The following is an 18000-nucleotide window of genomic DNA, read 5'->3' as shown; positions in this document are numbered from 1 at the left end:
CACAAACACCAACATGCCCCTTCTTCCTTCCATAATCAGAATCTATTGGCGTCGATTAAAAACTTCTGTTTTAAAATTTGAAACCCTGAGCTTAAAACGCTCGTTAAACGCTCGTTTTTTTCTCTATCTGTTTACTTTGCTTTGTTTCAGTTGTTCAAAGTCGCTGATGAATTTGGGCCGACTCTTTCCAACCACTCAACGTTGATTCAGCGCAATGAAATCATTGGTACGACCTGGAAATATATATATATATATATATATATATATATATATATATATATATATATGCTTATATATATATATATAGTGTCGTAATATATATTGTATCGTCAGCTCTCCTATATACGATCGAGCACTTTATTGGGTGTTTCTTATCGCCTCCTGTCACGCCATATATATATATATATATATATATATATATATATATATATATATATATATATATATATATATATATATATATATATATATACCGAGACTTCAAAAAATGGGTTGATAGCAACAAAAAGTGTATTACATTGTAAGTTACAATTCTTTCAAGACCATTTGGACAAATTCGAACAATATGTCGTTTGAACATTTTCACAACAGCAGCCTTTTCCCCAGACTTATTAAATAAAAAAAAAACGCTATAACAATAAAACATTATGGAAAAGAAACTTTTCGTTTATACGGAAAAGAAAACAAGCGAGATTACTTTACCTTTGCAAAGTATTTTTTTAAGATTTATATATCCACCTATTTTCTTCTCTTTATTTAAAAAATAATAAAAAAACGAATTTCAGACTAAATATCTTTTATAAGATTTATATATCTATTTATTTTAGTATCTTTATTACGTTTTAAGTCATCGCTCTTTTTGGCCTTAAATTTATTGGTATATGAACGATTACTGAATTATATAAAACCCAGTATAATTCGGAATACTATAAATTAGACCATATATATATACATATATATATATATATATATATACATATATATATATGTGTGTGTGCGTGTGTGTGTGTATGTGTGTGGATGGATTCATGGATAGATAGATAGATAGATAAATATAATGTGTGTATTTTGGCAGGACTATTTTAATTGGAATAAACATTGCAAAACATGATAAAGCTGTTTGCTCGATCACACTTTTTTTTATTTCAAGTGATTCTCAAATGTTTCAATATGTGAATTACAATGTAAATATTGTATAAAATGTAAATACAATTTATAAAGTGATATTAATTCTGGAGCCTAAGAATTTTGTTTGTATAAATTTACACATAAAACAGTACCAGATTTGTTTTAATATCAAAGGACTTCATATATGACAGTAACGTCGTTTATTTCTTATCGTCGAATTTTTTCCAGCTATTTGTTTATTTGTATTTTCTCATCGGAAAAAGATTCTACGAAGATTTAAAAGTGCTATGAAACATTCATCATATATTTATGTTTTTGATTTGACGTAAAAAAAGCTTATTAAGCACAACGTCAAATGTATCATGAGGTGGTAGGATTATATCATGGTTAATAACATTATCTTCAATAAATATATGTGGATATAGATACGATAGTTAAAATACATTTACTTAAGTGCTATTATATATTTATATACAAATGCGTGTATACAAAGAAACTAATTGCTTGAACAACAGTCACACTAGTGATCTATTAAGTTCATCACGACTGAGCATTTGGAACTCCTATACTTAAAACCTAAATATATTTCTTTATCCTCTTTTGATTTATAAAATGCCCACGAATTTTTTTCAGTACATACATTTATCAAATGAATTGGTTCCAAATGTAATAATCTCAAGTGTCAGACAAAGGTTTATCTTATTCGTATAGATGATATTTGACGAGCACAAATGCATTAATGAGCCGGGCTGACCAGGAGACCAAGTGTATTCTGAATTTGGATATAGAATCAAATGGAGAATTAGAAAAGGCGTTAAATGAACGGTGTTGACAACGCGCAATTTTACAACATTTGGAAGCGGCTTTAAGGAAGAGAAATTCTTTTGACACCAGTGAGCAATGGCACATCCGCTCTACCAGTGCGTACGCTTGATTATTCCTCTTCCAATCGAAGCTGGATATCGACGAAGATGTCTGGTGTCCGCATCGATCGGTCCTACCTTCAAAGAAAAAGAGCCAAGAGAAAAAGGAAGGTGTCCAACGAATCGAATGACTCGGAGTGGTCGACTTCAATGTCGATTTTTACGCATCGTGATTGTACAATCCACAAACGAGTCATCCTGAATAATCCGATAATTCCTGGGAAGAGTCGGCTCAACCGAACGAGAATTACTAAACAGAGTCTGAAGCGATTTTCTGCGATTTTTATTCTTTTATTTTAAACCACAATCATTATTTTGCAACGCTCAATTCTAATAACAGTGTCGAGGTCTTGACAAAACTTGTTAATATATAATAAATCAATTTTGTGGAACTAAACAAAGACCGTCAAAGTGATGATTTCAAACGAGTTATTAAATGCTATAAAAGAATTAGTTCACTTTATCTCAAATACTTCGATTTTTTTACGGTTATTTTTCCAGATTCTAATTTTATTATTTGTACTCACTAGGAGTTCCTACATGCGCCGTCATCAGATATTATTCACGTCAAACAACCGACAGTATTCCCTAGAGCTTCTGTTACAATAAGTCTTCCGGATTTCCAGTATTATCTAAATCAGTGCATATGATTTTGCATCATCGCAACAGCCACGTACCATGGACTTTTCGTTAGCAACCACCATTAAATAAATCAAATAGTATCTTAAAATATAATGTAATTATGAAATATTAAATACCACAACGGAAAATATCACCTATCCCGAAAAACAGGAGTCAGGCACTTATGGAAAAATATTAGCAATGAAATGTAAGTGAAATAATATATATATATACATATATATATATATATATATATATATATATATATATATATATATATATGCATATATATATATAACTACTTAATTTACTCACATAAAATTAATATACCAAAGTATAGATTTATGCGTAAACTTTAAGTATTTACTTCAAAAGTGCTCAATACGTAGGTAGAGCTAGTTAGTAAGTTATAAAATATATATGGCGATTAAGCTACACTGAATATTCCGCATTTCATCCACTCTAGGACTATTCACGCTTATGCGTGAATTCTGTGGTTGTTTATCGTGTTTATATCGTTTACATATATATATATATATATATATATATATATATATATATATATATATATATAAATATATATATAATATTTTCGCAGAAAGCAAATGAACAAAATATAAAATAATGGCATCATATTGTGTATTTTTCATATGCATTACAACTGTTTCGTAACCATTTGGACAATTTTAAATATCACATCATTCAAAAATATTACAAAACAGCTCCTTTTTTCGACGGCAAAATACACTACATATATGAATATATTTATAATATACATATTTGAGAACAAGCAGTTAAACGTACCTCTACTCTTCTCCCATATTTTCCTTTCTTTTTTTCTATTTTCTCGTAGCTTTGGATTTAGCAATCTTCTTATTTTCGTATTTCTTCTTTTTAAATGATATGTTAACCAATTATCTATTTTAATTAATTAATTAATATATTTTTATATAATTTAATCATCTGTATATTTTTCATATTAATAGTTGTTTTTCTTCCCAAAACTATTTAGTTCAATGATTTACTTCACTTATACTAATCTACGCATTAAAATTTCATTTTCTACATAGATGTTCCAACTCCATCTTTCTCAGTCTACGATAGATTCATGTCAACTTTGTTTACATTTTACGATCTCATAATTAATTTTTCTTAACAGTTTATTTCCTTATAAGGAACCGTAATTAAAACATTAATGTAAATAGCATTAATTAAAATTCATTATTCCATAATGGTTATTTTAATGATTTAAATTTTAAATTCAACACTTAAATTCTTATCGTTATCTAAGTTTATTTTCGTTCCTTATTCTTCCTCTTATTATAATTCGAAAAATACTTAGGCTGTTAAGGTGATGACTCTGTTTATTCATATTTTATCAATTTACCAATTTCTCGAAATTTTAGGCATTTATATTTTAATATTTGGACGTTAGTATTTATTAATCACATCCGTTTATTTTAAAACTTATAATTCTAAGATTATCCTCTTTATATAACTATCAGTTAAATTTTGCACTTTATTTTTTCTATATGCATATATTGATTAAATTTATTTAACTCCATCCTAGCCTGTTTGTTTAAATATCCTGCAGTTTCTCCATGTTATATTTTTTTATCTTGTGTTATTGAAATTACTCGAGTGTAATTTTATCATCAAAACCAATTATTGAATCTACTTCTAGCTTACCTACTTAGCCATAATTATTTTAATTTCTGTATGTAAAGTTTATTTATTTATTTTTTTATTGAACCAAATAAAAATCTTAGTATACAATTAAACTTTCTTTTTCCAGACTTTAACTTCCACCTTCAAAATATTCAGCATTTTTTCCCCTTTTATATTAATCATGTTTAAAGCGTGATAACAGGAATTTATTTCTGTGAAGGCAGCTTTGTGTTGCATCTAACTTTTTGGTTTAAAATGTCCTCTTAAGCATTCACTATGTAGTATGCCTGCAGTAAACATAAATTTGATATTTGAAATTTATTCGGTTTATACTTTCTAGCGTTACCTATCACTGGCTTTTTAATCAAATCATTTTCTATGTGTGCGGAGTTTCCTAACTCTGTATTCTAATTTTGCTGTGTTCCTCTTCTTAATTTTAATAATTATTTTGGTTCTATGCAATTGTCTATCCTGACTTTGTTCATTGTTTTGTTTAATTTTAAATGATGCAACATGGTTCCGATATCTGTCCTTAAAAGAATTCTGTTCCCCACTAGATACATCTTTTTACTATTGTCCACCTTAAATTAACATTTATATACAATTTCAAAAATTAAGCAATTCCTCTTCAATGAACATTGTTTGGGTTGAAGATATTTTACAGTTGCACTTTCTCACCAGAATGTGTTCCGCTGATTCAATCCTATTATTATTCACCCTTTTTTATTTTACCATTATTAGAACTAATTACAGTATTGGCTAAATTGGCAGCGGTTAAGAATAAAAGTTCATATGTGTTCTTATTAATTATTTTACTTTACCTAGAAGGAAGTTTTTATCAATTATTTCGTAAAACTCTTTAGGGATATTTTTTGTATATGTTCATTGAACGTAGAGTTGAACTATACGTGTTATTTGGCGTATATCACTTTTATTCTTAATAAAATTATTACTATTGCATACTTCTTCAATATTTTTAATTTCATTCTGTCTATTTATTTTTTATTTTTATGCCTATGTTTATTTTTCACATTTGTACTTCCTTCCACTTCCATGTTATATATATGATATTATGTAGATGGTTCTGTTATTTTTAGTATCCATCTCCTTTATGTATTTGATTGGTACCCTGATCTAATTAAAGCTTCATTATAATAATCTTTATTCGTATCGAATATCTGCTCATTTTGTGATAACTTGAATATTGTTTCTTATATACTGGGGATGATAGCTTTTTCATAAATTTAGCATGATTGGATTTATAATAATAAGATGATTTAAGAGTGATTGCTCGATGCAATTCTTCTGCTTCTTACTCTTGTTGTTGTCGTTATTATTATTATTATTATTATTATTATTATTATTATTATTATTATTATTATTCACTCACCAGATATAGTCACACATGTCATTATCAAAAACTATTTTGAGAACAACTTGTGGCGTTTCCTACAGTCCGAGCGACAACAAGTATCCCCATATTTCCAGCACTCTCCACCTCCTTCGAAAACTAATCAGATAAATTTGCGTTATTGTAATGACCTGTGATTTCTCGTTGGCGGCGACCATTGGTCTTCACTGGAATTTGGGCGGCAATAAAACTCCCCAAGTTCTGAGTCATCTTCGTATTCATTCAGAAGAGGTCTGGATAGTGCGTTCTCTCCTCGGTGTTTCCATCCTCTTTGGCTTTCCTCGGTTATTTTGTGTGGTGTCAGTTTGGATGACACAAAAATGGGGATATGAAGGCTCGCAGGGAAGGTTAATTTTCAATTATAGTTTTAGTTTGTATGATTCCCTGTGATGGTCCTTTGTGTTTCACACCTGTAGCCTTTTCTGTATGTCCTGTCTGTGCTTGTAGCTCATGAGTGTTCGTTTCCGCATTCAAGGGTTATCCTTAACATTTCAGCCATTTTCATTTCTGTTATATGTTGCATCTTATCAGCGATCCTTCTGATTCCAATCTCACATATTCTTTTTTCAAATTTTTTCAGTATTGTTCCTAGCGCTCCTTCTGTCAAAGGTCTTATCTTGACTTTTTTCATTTTCCATATTCCTTTGACCAGTTTGGCCAGGTGAGTGTATTTTCTCTGCTTCACTGTCCCCTTGGTCTACATTTTGTAGTCTGATTGAACTGTAAAATCTACAATTTGGTTGGACTTTTCCTTCTTGTAAGCTATTATGACATCCGATCCTCTTGCTAGGGTGGGTTTATCCATTTGCATATCCATGTCTCATAACATTTTTTTACTTTAACTTTCAAGTACTGCTGCCAGTTTTTGCTTGTATCATTTGTTCTGACGTTCAAGATTCAGTTGTCTGCATAATTCCACCTTTATAGATTGGCCCACGTGACCATGTATATTATTATATTTCTTATCGTCTAGTTTACTGCATTCGCTTGTTTTGTAGTTTGTTGTTTCGTCTCTTCGTCCAAAGAGTCTGCATTTGCTGTTTTCTTGTGTCCTGTCGATTCTTGTTTTTATTCCTCTATTCACCCTTCGAGTAGAAATTCTCACACATGTCATCAACAGCGATCATGGACTAGAACAAATTTAATGTATTCACTGGAGTCTGTACGGCAAGTCTTCCTTAGATTTTAGTTCAGCGTTCTAGTAATTAGCACAGAGAGCTTCATGTTTACGGTACAGTTACTTACTTTTGATATTTAGTCAGTAACGGCCATTATTTTTCCTTGGGGTCCGAATTGAAATGAATAGAAGTCTGGCTAGTCCTTTCATTCTTGGCCCTTCATAACTCTTTGATATGGCGCCATCTTATCTAGATGCGACATTATTATTATTATTATTATTATTATTATTATTATTATTATTATTTATTATTATTATTATTATTTATTATTATTATTATTATTATTATTAGAAGTTCAACCCGGCTTTGCTCAGGCCTCATGTACTGGTCATAACTTGCCCTATGTGTGAATACACTTCATGTAAGATTTCAAATATTTACACAAAGATTGTCTGAAAAATTTCATAGAAACCGGAGGGGTAACTTTTTTAAAACTTTGATTCCAATTTTGACCCCTGAGCATGTATTATTTTGGTCGTAAATCAAAATATAAGGTTTAATCCATGTCCATGTCACCTACATCTAAAATTTCCTGTGTTAAGACTCACAATTCGCGGAGCAATGTGGTAGAATCTGCAAAGGACAATTCTTTCAACTTTGACCTTCTGGCAGCAGAATTTACTACCCAAAACTGATTAAAATGCTTGCCACATGCCTGAATTCTCGTTATGTATAAATTTCAAATGTTTAGTCCCCAAAATTGTCTAGTAGTTTGCTAGCGGCCGCAAAGTTAAACTCCTTTGAACTTTGACCTCTTGGCAGGTCGAATTTTCAGCCTAAATCGATTAAAAAGCTTGCCCTTCCTCTGAAGACACTTTATGCAAAATTTAACATGTTTAGACCAGAAATTGGCCGAGTAATTTGGTAGAGACTGCATGGGTCAATTTTTTATTAACTTTGACCCCAGTTTTGACTCCTTAACAATTATATTTTGGACTCAAATCAAATTAAAATGTTTGATCCATGTCCAAGTAACCTACATCTAATATTTCAAATGTTAAGACTCAAAATTGACGGAGGAGTTTGGTAGAGTTTTCAAAGGTCAAAACGTTGAACTTTAACCGCTTCACAGCCAAATTTCTGCCCGAACACCGATTAAAAAGATTTCCCAAATCACAATACCCGTTATATCAAATCGTGAGTTTCTAGACTGAAAATTGACAGAATTATATGGTAGGGAAATGTACAAACAGGATTTTCACTTATATATATATATATATATATATATATATATATATATAGAGAGAGAGAGAGAGAGAGAGAGAGAGCGAGGGAGATAGATAGATTATTATTATTATTATTATTATTCACTAAGAGGTTTTACACATACCATCATCAACGAATTGTATTTGGGAACAATGCCTGGTGTTCCCTGGTGTCTGAGAGACAATAAGTCACCACAGATATCCAGTCCTCACCATCTCTTCCGATAACCTTTGCAAATTAGCTTGCCTTTCCCAATAGCGCTTTACCGTTGCTTTCTTGTTAGTAGCGACCATTTATCTTCACTGAAATTTGTGTTACAATTAGCCTTCCCAAGGTCGCAATTCTCTTGGCACTAATGTAATCGATGTCTGTTTAGTCCTTTCAGTTTTAGATATTTTCATTCTAAAATTTGACTTTCCCCAATTGTTTAGTGTGAGTCCAGTTTATGCCGACACTGCAAATTTTAGAGTAGTAGAGTTATAAGGGGTTTACTTACAACTATACAATTTCGATTTCATAATTATGATTATGGTTTAATGTGGTGTTTTTATGATTTATATTTGTCACATTTTCTATATCCCGCTTGCGTCTATAACTCATGTGTATTAGTCACTTATTTCATGTGCCTTAATATTTCCACCGTTTTCGTTATTGTGAGAGGCTTGGTTACCGGGCGATGTGAGTGCAAGAGCTAGTTTAAAGTGTCTACACTAATATGCAACTCAATTTAACTCGTCCTGACTCGATTCAATTACTCGATTAAACTGCGAACATTCGCTCTCGTATGCCTTCTAATAGTAAGGAGCCGGGGAAATACAGACGAGGTCTTAAATCCCAATCAGCCAATCAGCCGATCAGTCTCTGCATTATTAAAATTGAATTCACCCGGATTGGTCAATTTGGTAAAAACTACGTTTGCATATTAATTAACTAACTTTCCATCGAAAACTTCTCATTATGTGCAAACCTAGGAGATTGACCCTCGAGTCAGTACTATTATTCAAGTTTAGACTAAAAACTTCTAATACTATGCTCCCGAAATTAATGTTTTCCATGAAAATACAATATTATATTTAAATATTATTATGAATCCCTAAACCCGTTCAGTTGAAGTCATTGTCCTTAATTTGGTTTGAGTCATCAACCAAACAAATAGAGTAAACAATGCAATCGGGAATTGCCCGGGATTTTGCTCATAATAAAAGCTCGAACTCAGCACTATTTAAACCGTAATTAATGTAAAATTCAACCAATATAGTTGGGTCACAACTCAGTACATTATAACCTCAGTTTTCGTCATTCGTTGTGGTGCATCTTTATGTTTTTTGCAGTTTAACTTCTGTTGTAGCTTCTTTATGTCAGTTTAGCGTTTAAGTGTATATACGTTTCTATTATCAAGGTGTATATTATTATTATTATCATTATTATTATTATTATTGTTGTTGTTGTTGTTGTTGTTGTTGTTGTTGTTGGTGGTGGTGGTGGTGGTGGTGGTGGTGGTGGGCGTGGTGTTATTTTTTATAGTAATAGTAGTAGTTTTTGTTGTGTTCTATCTCAATCAATAACACTCTCTTTATTTAGATATTGGTTTTCGTAGTAAACTTCATATACTGTTCGAAGAGTAAATGAGAATTCCTTCTAGACCGTCAATTTCGAAGATGAGAGAGACTCGAAGGTATTGAACACCGGGAATTGATTAAAAGAGATTAATGTACAGGCACAACAATCAATCTTTTTAAAAATATCTCACACAAACTTTGTAACCTTTCAATATTGTTTCCACTCCTGCACGCAACACCAAGTTACCATGCTTGTAATATCTAACTGACAAAAATAATGACACGTAAGCACTTTCATCAGATATTTTCTTTCAGAATCTATCCTAGCATTTCTCACTTGTATCCTACCGTTCGTTCTTCGTTTGGCATTTTACTGTATGTCTGTCTACAGTTTATGAATCTAATGTATTTACTTACGACTCTTTGCTCTGTATCATTTAGTAAAATCAATATTCATATTCCCCTTCTGTTACATTATTGCCACTGATGGAGACACATGATATTTGATTTAAGCCTTCCGGATCGATGTAAATCAAATTTTGAAGATATATTCGTTTAAGGAATATAAGCAGACGGTTTCGACCTCCATGATAGATGAAGTAACTCTATAGTATTCTGAGTTACCCTTAACCAGGCTGTACTTTTAATGAGGAATACTCAATTCTTTTTACGTAGTAATATGGTTTCTATGTGTTTAAATTATGATACATTTTATAAGCGCAGATAACCCATGCTAATATGTATATATATATATATATATATATATATATATATATATATATATATATATATATATATATAAATGTTTAGATGTACAGAATTTATATATAGTTTTGAAAATAATAAGCGGAAGTTTCTCGAGAGCTCTTTCGGCTATCAGCTCATCAGGAGAAAATCGATACGCTATCGTACAAAATAATATTGTGTCGAAAATAAAGAGTTTTAATGGGGAACTTATTAAATGTGCCAAAAGTGCGGGGATACTAAAATAAATTTATTAACGTTTAAAAACGATTAAAATATTGGCACAACGAGGGAGGAAAAAAACGGTAGAAAAGATTCAAAGTTCCCCAAAGAGAAACAATGTGTAGGATGTTTCCATTTGCCGGCACAAAGAAGGTTGACGCGCCGCAATAGAGACAGACTCCAAAATCTTTAAATGGTTTTTAGAGTCCGCTCTATGTAGCACCTCGAACCAATCTATTTTATATCTATCGGCACATCACGGGTTTTCAACCAAATGCTGGCCAATAGCAGAGTCTAAGGCTGCAGAAGGAGGGAGACCACCAGACCACATCCTCCCATCGAAGATCAGACAAGTATCCCCTTACTTTACTAATCCTGTATAAAAATTAATGTAATTTACTATCTTATCAAACACATAGCTTGATGAAGAAACGAAATAGATTTATATTTAAGTTTCGCTCTTTACACGTTCTATTTATATTTTTATACTGAGGTACACGGCGCTGCCATGTTGTAGTTGATATACTTAAATATTCCGTACTCCTACACAATTCCCATATTGATTAAAGAAAACATTAACTCATATTGGCTTTTTTCACGCTTGATCCTATTAGTAGGTTCGTTTTGTTGAGGTGTCGTCAGTAGCCCTTATCAACTTTTCAAGTTTGATCTTTTATCTTTTAGTCTTTCTTATTTCGATGATGACATCAAAACATAGCTTTATCCCTCTTGTTTACTTCTCCAGTTAGATAAAAAGATAGCTATATATATATATATATATATATATATATATATATATATATATATATATATATATATGTATATGTGTGTGTGTATGTGTGTGTGTGCTTGATGTTATGAATATAATAAACTAGTTATGACCAAAGTTTCATTTCATGCGGACAAAACATTAAGAAACCAGGCCTTGTTAGCATTTGGGCCCGTTTTTTTGGGTCACCTTGCATACATATATATATATATATATATATATATATATATATATATATATATATATATATATATATATAAAAGATGATGATGAGGATAAGAGGCCGCAATAAATAAATTAATAAATAATACTCATGTCAATAATGAATTCAAATTAAAATCATAAAATATATAATCATGTCGGCCTGTTGAAGGTAAATGAACAGTTCAACTTCCGATATATGTCTATAAGATTTTCTTCGTTATAAACCATCCTGGGCATATACTTGCTATTCCCTTTTAATTTCAGTGCTATGTAACCAATAGTTTAAGAGTGTACTTGTTAAATATTTACACACACATGCATTTACTGTTTTATTTATATATATTAAGGTATGGCAAAATGAATTTCATTTGGTTTATTGTTTTTTACTTGATTTGGACGGTTCACTGAACAGCTTTCCTCCTCTTAATAAACTGAATCACAAATATAGCAGTTTTTCACAACATGGCGACAAATGCCAGCCTGTCTCGATTTAATCTGCGAACATCATAGATACGTAGACTGAGAATAACTTCTGCACATTGTTTTACCGGGCTGAAATAGGTTTTGAGTTCATCAAAAACCGCGTTTACCTGCCTTGAGTTTGTTCTATATTTATGGTATTACAGATGAATTCGTTTTTATGATGTGGAAACTTTGACGGACAAACGGAGGTATATTAAGTGAATAACAATGATGTTCGCACCATCCACGGAATAAAACAAATGCTACATTTTTTGTGTGTAGTCTTACAATGTTTTTGTGCAGGTTAAAGAATTGTTGAGATCAACAGGAATTTTTCCATGCAGACATTTTAAAAAATAATGCTTGCACGCAAAACTTCTCTTTGATCACAAAAATTCTTTAACCAGCGCTGAAAATGGTAAAGCTACACAGTACCACTTGAACTTCCAGAAAGTATTGCATAGGACACAAAGGAATGGTGAAAAATCAACTTTTCTGGATTTATGGTTCAGAATTTTTGTTTGCGTGTGTAATAAAAATTGAATTGTCGACTTTCGTGTGACTTTTTACAATCCGATTTGTTCAAATCGGTTTAAAGACCTCGACTAAAGAAGTTGGAATGTAGAAAGTTATAAAAACGTGGATAACAATACTTTTTTATTCCAAGATGTTTCGGCCATTATTATGGCGAAGACACGAATCAGCAATGGTATGGTGAGACCGTATTTCGGCTAGGGAGTTTTGGTTGCGTAGTTGAAGAAACTGAAATTGGTAGCGAGACTTCAGAATGTTGATGTGGCTTATATGCTACCATTACATCTAACGGACAATGTGTTGGCTCTATACTTGAAGATAGACGATGGTTTATGCAACAGAAGTAAGTCAGACCTTTTTTTTTGTTTTGAATTGACATAGCCGAGAGGATTCGGTTGAATGTTTTTAACAACTGAGGCTGTCGTAAATGGATGTATTTAAATACGATTTGGTCAAATGTTAAATGTGCATTCAAAATCAAAGGGAGAATTCGTCACGCTGTGGAAAAATTTTAATCAGTATTTTATAGCTGGAATTTGGAAGTTCACGGTGCAATCGAGAATTTTAAATATGCATTTGAAATCGAAATTTGCGGATATTTGTCAGGTTATGGAGATTTTTAAATCGGCACATGCAAGTAAAACCTTGTGAGAACTCGTATTCTATAGAGAATTTAGAATAACAATTCGAGTGCCGGACTTTTAAATTTTCGTTGTAAAATAAATATACTAAAATACGATTCATTAAAAATGCGCATTCGAAAATAAAGTGAAAATGTATCAAGCTGTGTGGGATATTCAAAAACATTCGTCGTTCTATGCGAATTTTGAATAACAAATTTGTTGTCATCGTGGAAAGATTAAATGAAGAAGCAAGTCTGACTTTTGAGATGTGCCTTGTTCAGTTATATAAAGAATTTAAATTACAATTGTAGCCAGAAATTTTAATTTATTATTTTTCCCGAATTACCGTTTTATCCTGGGCCAGTTGCATCAGCTTGTTTATTCTGAGCCATTTGCATCTGGCTGTGTAGTGTAGGCTTATTGTGTCTGGCGGTGTTGCGTCGGCATGTTTTGGTCAAAAGTTAATACACGAAGATTAAACACAGCCGAGTTATTTTCATGAGATAGGGGTAGTAGCACATGTTCCCAAGGAAACCCCACTACCCGAAAAAAAACGTCCCCATCGAGATGTCACTTATGTGGTCATGAGATTAGGAAGGAGTCTGAATGAATGAATGAATGTGTTGAGAGACACGGCAATGGGAGCTCACGAGTGGCATAGGCCTTTATGGAGAAGCGCTGGAATTCGAATCCGAATCCGTCCTAGACGAAAAATAAGAAGACAAATGCAAATTGAGGCGCTATTGTGGTTAGAGGAAGAGATATAAAACAAAGTTTGTTTTTTGTTTTGTTTTTTTTACTGAAAGAAGTAAAGTTATTGTTGGTTGGATAGAGGACGATAATAACAATACGACGGTTGGTTCGAGAAGAAATTTAACGCTGATTGTAAAAAAGAATTCCGGATCCTGCCCTTTTTTCTCTTCTTTTCTCTGTTTTGAGAACAAGCAAAGTTTTTGTTGAGCATGAAACTACCTGCACGTTTAACGAATTTACGTGTTTAAAATAGGAATTAATTCCAGCCGAAAAACTAAAGAAAATATTGCAGCGTGCCATATGCAGAACTAAGACAACAGGGAGACGACTCTACTTAAATTTCTTCAAAGAACACTCTTAGCGGATAACACCATATAGCCCGTGATTCTAAACTCAGCCCCCGATTCATGATTCTATCAGTAAGATTACTTTTACTTGCCATAACTCTTACTCTTCTACATGCGTAATGCCCATTCCACTATGTTCGCATTTTTGCGTTTCTTCTTAGGGTCAATAAATATCTTATTAGTCTACAGCTATAACCAGCTGTTATGTCTGCAATTCGTCCTATTATAAACGATCGTCCGAAAAATTTGTTAAAGTTCGGAGAATAAATGAATCGTGTATCTTGTTACAAAAGTCGTGTCGACGCGTGTCGAAGTCTCTTCTGAAATTAGGTTCTTATTGTCCTCTGTCTTCTTCCAGCCATTTTCTTTCGATCCCGGTGTAATGTCACGCTCGAGCAACCGCTTCGTCAGTTGCTTCATTACATCAGTACAACTGGTAGTAACTAATATCTCCATTCCGACTTTTCTAGGCTACCTGTGCTTCTTGCAAGCGGTTTTAATTGGCATGGTAACCTTTCAGAGAAAACCTTACGAATCCTAAAGGAATATTTGGACAATTATATTTCGACTCATGGTTCTCAGACAATGTAGGATCACAAAGGATTCTAAATGAACAACTAACGCATCGTCGAGTTTTCTCTTTGGAAGAGCTGGCCACTGTAAAGAATTGTTTCGAGGCCAATGAACAGTGTTTTTCGAGTGCATACTGTCGATTATTTCTTTTCGAATCGTAGCAGGATGTAGTAGATAGCGTCTGGCGTTTTTATTGATCGCTTATCCCCTGAAAGCGAAATAGCCAAGGAAAAAAATGAACGGATCGAATTTTCAGTTTTACGCACCATCATTATATTTTCCTGTTTCTTTTGGTTTACATTTTTAATCAATATGTCTACATCGACCTTTACATAAAAATAATAAAATATTACATTTCTGACATTGCTCTGTATGTATGTTTGCACTTGTTTTTAAGGAAAATCATTATATGAGAGTCGTTCTAAAAGTAATAAGATTTATGGAATTCTAAAGCAAAAACGTTGAAGAGCTACTAAAACGGAAGTTGTACAATTAAAATAAGCAAGATTTTGTGTTGCAGAATTTACTTTTCTACATAGTATCCGCCATTCTTAATGCACGTTTACAAACGTCTTTTTGTGGCGTGATCTTAACAATTCGGAAAGCGCTTAGTCACCCACATCTTTGTCGCAAATCTAAAATTAACGAAAACATCACCTTATTAGAATAGATATATTCGAGTTTGTCTTTCTTTTATGTGCATAAAATTGATTCATTTCCAGTGTGACAGACGAAAAAGCAGCGACCTATTAACCCGAAGGTGTAGTGATTCCGACCAGATCGACTGAGTCCGCCGCGAAGAAAGAACACAAGTCAGATTGGGGTCCGTGACCGAGGATTGACTCGTATGTGATGAAGGGGATCCCTATTAGGGATCGATGAGGGTTCACAACTTTCTACTCTCTTAACTTCCAAGAAGTAGAATTAATAATGAAATAATGGTAACTCAACAGTAAATAAAAGTTAAAGTGTTAATGCTTAATATATTTTACTAATATAATAACTGTTCTTTTGTCATAATATTTTCTCGAGCATTGCCTCTATATTGATTATAGTGTACTTTATGTACTAATTATCTTTTTGAGGCAATATATTATACATTCATTCGCCATAATAGCATTATCCTAGGCATTAATTTATACTGTTTTCAGTGGTAATGATATTATAATTATCGGAATTTACTAGTAAATTTGACGACGAGGTTAGTGACATAAAGAAACACATTTGCGACCTATGTTGATTTATTTTTGTTGGTGTATGTAATACAGAGATTTGATATTCCTCAGGATGTACCCGGCAGTTCATTTATTATGCTAATTGTTCTGTATTGATGTTTACCACAAATATCTACCGTGCCAGCCGTTAGGCAATGATATCCAAAGCCTTGAATTTCTAACATTCCTTTTGCCCGATGCAGTGGTTACAACTATACAGGATGATTTCGAGTACTTCCAAACGATGTTATTCCGGTGCAATTTTATCAGGAAAAATTAAATCAATATTTCTTTGGTCTATTTTATTCTCACTGTACTCTTTGTCAATCCTGATATACTTTTTAGTGTAACAAATTTTCAACAATTCTCCGCAGAAATTCGTCACTTGATACACCTATATTTGTGTTACACACATTTTATCTGTTGTTTCTTTGTTTGTGTATTGCTTCTTCAATTTAGTGTACTAATGCTTTGTTATGTCTACCTTTCTAAAATATTTAAAAATATTTTATTTTGACCAATTATGAAAAACATGAATGAGCCATTTTATATTGTTTTTTTTTTAATTTGATTTAAACTATAAACGACAGCAAATTATAACTTAATACATTTTATAAATTTCGACATTGTTAGATTTGCTTTTATCGTTTCTCTGTCGCCATTAACTTTCTCCTTGCTATTTCGAATTTTATTCTGATTCGTCATTTTCACTCATGGATCGTTAGAGCATATCGTTAAGAAAACTAACAAAAGAGACGAGTGCTTTCTTTCCAGGAAATACTTTTGGCAAGTTAGATATTTTTGTTAATTATCGGCACATATACCTAGTTTACTCGTCTGTACAGTTATTTTCATTTGAATAAAAACATATTTTACTAAATTGCAGTGTTTATGAAAAGGAAAATGCAACCAAAATACAAATAAATATACTAATACTTAACGTCAGATAGGTGCAACGAGATTATATGAGTACATTATTCGTGGAATACTTATATAATAAATTGCCAACATTACTTTATATTCATTAATACGCATGCACACGTTCGAACTACAAATAAAATATCGAAATAATTAGTTTTCTATTGAATTATTATTTAAAAAAAATGACTAAGTACTCAATAAGATAACAACGATTTTCTGTCTGTTTTCTTATTTAAAAAATCTGTGTCGATTAAACAATTTATCAACCATTCGTTTAGACATGACCATCTGTACATATGGATATCTGGATAATGCCCTGCCAATCTCACTACAGTTTTTTTTTTATAAACCATGCATTGTTATAAGTCACATTCGATATCTTTGCATCAAATCCACATTTCTAGTATTATTTCCTATGGCGGTTGAATTGATTTCTAATTCTTTTTCGACTTTACAATCTTGCTGATTGTATCCGATTTAATTGCTAGTTTGACCTTAGACAAATATATAAAGATTCCTGGAGGCACACCAAGGCAATTATCTCCGCGTGCACGAATGCATAGGTCAATGGTGAATATCATCTTTCTTTCAGTAGGTCATGTATTCATATAAATACAATTTATTGTATACGCTTAAACATGTAAATGAATACACCCGATTCTATGTATACGTCGAATTAATTAATTAATACTCGAACACACACAGACACACACACACATATATATTTATGTATATACATATGTATATATATATATTCCATTTTCTACCCCAACAAGCCATATTGGAACTATGATGTAAGGGATTACTATCGGAGACATACTCGCAGGGATACTATGTAGGGAGTTAGGCAACAAGATGTATGTTCACATTAAACTTGAACTTCTGCATTTCGGTGCAGTTGGGAATGTAGGAACCCGGCATGGAGTTCCAAAGTCAAGCA

This window comes from Euprymna scolopes, chromosome 13, assembly GCF_053919585.1.
Source record: "Euprymna scolopes isolate OS-2025 chromosome 13, ASM5391958v1, whole genome shotgun sequence".
NCBI lineage: Eukaryota > Metazoa > Mollusca > Cephalopoda > Sepiida > Sepiolidae > Euprymna > Euprymna scolopes.
The sequence above is the reverse complement of the archived record's forward strand: the minus strand, read 5'-3'. Positions refer to the sequence as shown.